The sequence below is a fragment of the Triticum urartu genome, chromosome 5 (assembly GCF_003073215.2).
Source record: "Triticum urartu cultivar G1812 chromosome 5, Tu2.1, whole genome shotgun sequence".
Lineage (NCBI taxonomy): Eukaryota > Viridiplantae > Streptophyta > Magnoliopsida > Poales > Poaceae > Triticum > Triticum urartu.
In genome coordinates this window covers 108,675,909-108,680,819 of record NC_053026.1, presented here as the reverse complement: position 1 = coordinate 108,680,819, position 4,911 = coordinate 108,675,909, and the positions used below count along the sequence as shown (strand labels likewise).

General features: G+C 43.7%; 1 pseudogene; it reads left to right on the top strand.

Annotated features, from left to right (window-relative positions):
- Positions 1-304: 304 nt before the first annotated feature.
- On the top strand, positions 305-1,614 carry LOC125508088 (annotated as a pseudogene).
- Positions 1,615-4,911: the final 3,297 nt, after the last annotated feature.

The window sequence follows — 4,911 nt, the reverse complement described above, 5'->3', positions numbered from 1 at the left end:
TCCTTTCTCTTTTCGGGAGCAGAGCTGAAAAAGATGGGAAATTCCAATGATTCTTCGTTCATTATTTCCAAGTGTCATTCTTTTGTTCATTGCTATACCATCGTTTGGTCTTGCGTTGCCAGTACTAATAATGGCATTAGTTGTCTTATTCGGAGTTCAAGGAATAGCCTTTCATCTTGGGAATGAGAATGTCGCGGATCTCAATGTTCTTGTCATGACCAATGCTCCTAACGAGGGTGACTTTCCCATAGACCAACCTCCCGTTGGCGGACTACCAGACCTCCAGTAGGAAATGGCGCACGCCGCCCATCCCGAAGACATGATTTCGGAGTTGACTTCCAAGGTTGAAAGAATATTTAACGAAGTAGGCACTCCTCTTCCTTTAGAGGAGGGTGAGTCTGCGCGATCGTTCACTGAAAGTCTTATATTGTGGAATAGTGAGGGAGGAGATACTCTTCAACAAATCTTCTCTGATTATACGGAAGCCGGAGATGGAAGCGAATTCGTCGCAACAGCCACCAATCTGGCGAAGCGGTTTCACCGCGCCGAGCTCGGTGAACCAGATTCTCCCGACCCCGATGCGCCTGCGGAAGAGCAGGAGGCTCATTCCACGGGATCCCCTGAAAGCACAAAAGCAAATGATGGGGCGAACGAGGCAGGCCCGTCTTCTTCGAGGAAGCGTAAAAGGTGGGATGATGATTCAGGGTCCGAAGATGACGATTCGGGGGGACCCAGGGAATCTCTAGATCCAGTGGAAATCGTTTACGAAGGGGATGCACAAGGGTACAACTAGGAGGGGGATTAGGTTGGCCGCCAACTTCGCCTGCCTTTCTATCTGAGTTCTTCCCTCTTGATGCTTTCGAACGACTCCTAAATTTCACAAAATCCTTTTTTTCTTTCTTATTTGAAATCCAAATCGAAATGCCTCAACTTGATAAATTAACTTATTTCTCACAATTCTTCTGGTTATGTCTTCTCCTCTTTACTTTTTATATTCTCTTATTTAATAATAATAATGGAATACTTGGAATTAGTAGAATTCTCAAACTACGGAACCAACTGCTTTCGCACCGGGGGGCAAGATCCGGAGCAAGGACCCTAAGAATCTGGAAGATATCTCGAGAAAAGGTTTTAGCACCGGTCTCTCATATATGTACTCCAGTTTATCCGAAGTATCCCAATGGTGTAAGACCGTCGACTATTTGGGAAAAAGGAGGAAAATCACTCTAATCTCTGATTTCGGAGAAATAAGTGGCTCATGAGGAATGGAGAGACAGATTCTCTATTTGATCTCGAAGTCCTCATATAACACTTCTTCCAGTCGGATCACTTGTTGGAAAAACATAATGCTCACACATGTTCCACACGGGCAAGGAAGCATAATATCATGAAAGCCGTCTGATAATCTTTCTATAGGTTCCCCGAAGAGAATGGTCTCATCACAAAAACACTTTCTATATGTTCTGTTATTTCGAGATTCGAAGAAGCAAGCAAGTTTTTCATATAGTTGTTTTTGTGTAGTGATCTCTGTTCATGGAGATCACGAGGCCACTGATACCCGAAGTGGTTAGGTGGGATAGAAGAGAGGGAAAGCGGGCTTCTATCACATAGTTTCTCTTTCAGGGTACATAGGACGGCCCTCTCGTCATTACCTTTTGTGCTTACCCATAGCTAGCTGTGCCTGAAGTCATGGATGATGCTATTCCCACTGAGAGATGTGCTGCAAAATGGAAGATGTGTTAGTCCTCGGCTAAAATCATCTTCCTTTATTAAAGACCATATATATCCATATGTAGATAGAAGAGGGGATATAGTCGTTCAAAGCTAAGGTGAGTCTGTTCCAGCTAATTCCTCAGATTCCACTTTCCTGTCTGTCCATGTAAAAAGGAGTCCAGCCCACAAGGAGAGGGAATCCACAATAATATATGTTTTAGATGCTTTCTACTATGTTTCAAGTGATCAAAGAATAGTATCTTTAGAGAGAACTGAAATAGCAGATGCAGATTCGAATGTTAAGGTTATTAAAGCTTAAAAGAAAAAGCAGTCATAGGTTAGGTGACTAAGAAAAGAATGTGGAAAGGGTCACGGATAGGATTGGTATATTAGTTTCAGCTATAACAGAGATTTCTCAGCATGTTTCTATCTGGTTGGTATCCGCTGGTACCATTCATTGTGAGTGCTTTTAGGGGTTGCTTAACTCTCGGCTATTTTCACCATCTAAATGATTGCATCTTCCCGTTCTCACAATTTCTCAAAGGTTATTGTATTGATACTATGGAATTTAGAGTAAAAAAACAATAGGGTTCAATTCGATTCATTTTGGAAACTCTAGCGGGGCCATCCCAAATTCCTCTCAGCTGTCATAATTGAATAAAAGGGATCGTATAGCTTTCCAATCCAGCAACATACATCTATCACCTAGGCATAACTGCCAACATCAGTATGCAGAAAGAATCTGTTTAGAACGGTTTAGAGTCGGAACCAAGGCAAGATATCCAGGATTCCGTGTCCCTCCAACTCCATCCATTGGGCGGCGTCTTTTCATCCGGAGAAGCTGTCGAAGCGATAGCCATGTCTGATCCCCGTATCTGTGAAAGAGCAAGGTCTTCCTAGTGGAGTCTAGAAAAAGAGCCGGGTATTCTGAGTGGAGTCTGGAATGAGACCTGCTGCCTCTGGCTTGACCATTAGCTGCTCTATCTGTTATTGGCATGGCATTCCTGAACCCATAGAAAAAGAAGGATTAGGAGACGTCCATCGAAATAGACTAGGAGGCCTCTCACTAGCGCTATATAAGCTGCTGGATTCCCTTTCACTTAAAGCCATTCCAACAATCTATTCGTCGTAAGCCCTTCTAGCAGCAATCCAAACGTCCCTCCATCTGCATCTCCCTAACAGTCTCTGCACGTGGATCTCTTCTACTAGTGATTCAATTAGGGCCAATCCTGCCGCATCCACTTCCTTCTATCAATTAGTGGAATCCCCAAAAGCGGAAGAAGTTCTTTGCGCTAAATACCTTCTTTGCAAGCCGTGGTCCCACAACGGACCGAAATGGCCATCAAAAAGCAGATTCATTTTATGATAGAAAAAGAATCTGCTTTCTTCTGGCACATGTATTTCTGAAAGGACTCCATCTTTGGAAAAGCTCGTTTGCACCTTGCATCGAATTAAACCACTCCTTTCACCGCGGATAAAGACTTGGTGGGTGGGGATGAGACGCTAAGGTAGGGTTCGGTCTGGATGAAACTATCTTTAACACGAGCTTCTTCCTTATGCGAAGTACCAACTTATTGGAATTCAGCATTGCATATTCACTACCGAGATCTCTTATAAGTTTTGGGACCAGAATGAATTCTTCCTACAGACGCCGTAAAGGGTGCGGTTTAGCAACCAAGCGTACAATGACCGAAACCAACAGCTCCATCATTTCTGAGAACTTCTCTCTCGCATAGAGGAGATCTTGGCACTACTTTATGTGTTCAATCCAGGGAGCCGCCCTCTTCTTCATATCTTGCTTGATATTGGTTTCATAATGAAAAGAGGAAGGAGTGTCGAAGCGATGTCGCTTCTCTGCTCTCAGCTCTTTGCTCGAGATGATGTGATCTGATCGATCAGTCTAGAATCTGTAACCAATTGGCTAAGTCGCTAAGTCATTGCGGACACTTTCCATCCTCTCATATCGAAAGACGAACAACGACTTCCAGGGTAAAACGGAGGGCTAAAACCTGAGCCTCTTTTTCCATTCTAGGGGGTAGCGATTTCAAGAGTACTTGGTTTAAAACTTCCAGTTTATTCAAGTAGTTTCACTCGATGAAAAATGCATGCAAAATGCATTCTATTGCTGATTCTCTGTCGGGCATTACACCTCTGTCCCAAGCTATTCGTGTTAAGGTGGCCGATGGCGCTGAGTTAACTTCCTTGTTTCTTCTGCTTGATTTGATCTTTGCAAGTATCTGCTGATACCGCTCCATCACATCAGCCAAGGAGCCCCACATTCCAGAGTGCAATGAATGCAACTCAGAAGCCATTCTTATCTGTCTATGCCCCATATCTTGGATCCGGGTCTGCGTATGAATAGTATTCGTATCACAGCCGAGCAAGAGGATTGACTTACTCATTTCAAGCGGAAGTGGGGATTGAACCCAGTAGATACCTAGCAGCTAAAAGAGGTCCAAAGCACCGGATATGGCTCAAATAGTCCTTATAGAAATGATCTACGAACTATAACCTTTCGATAAGAAAGATTAGTTACACAAGATATATTATTCTTTCTCACTTCCTCTAGAAACCAAAGGGAGAAGGAGTGGGAGTTGAAAGCGATAGAGATAAAGTACCAGCAGCTGCAGTCGTAGGTGGAAGCCTTTCTTTCTTCTTGCACGTATTGAGCTTGGCGCTCCTTGAGATCTCGGAATAGCTGCGAACCAGCGACCTTGAGCGGGTCTCCTCAAAACCACCGTAACTACCCGCTGCGAGCCATGGTCCTTGTATGCTAAGGCGGAGATTAATTAATTGCTGCCACAGCAGGCGCCTATCTGTAGACAGATTGGATCGATAAATATAAAAAAAACTTGTCAAGCTTTGCAAGGTCCCCTTCTCAGAACAGCAGCAAGTCAGCACTAGGTCAAATTCTCCAATTACGGTAATATACCATAAACAATCATCCTTTAGGAGCTATATTATCCCTCTAGGGGAGCTAGTGTAGTTGGCCATAAGGTCACACCCCTTCTTCATTCCATTTTCTATTTTAGAACTTCGGGTTTCAAAGACTTTTCCCACAATAGAGGCTTTGTTCTTTTTGAGCAGAAAGAATGAATCTAGTATCGACGGAATGGTATCTATCTTCTTAATATTCGTTTTCCAGGGGAATGAGCCAACCCACACAAGAGTGCCTACTAGCTTGTCACGAACGCAGAG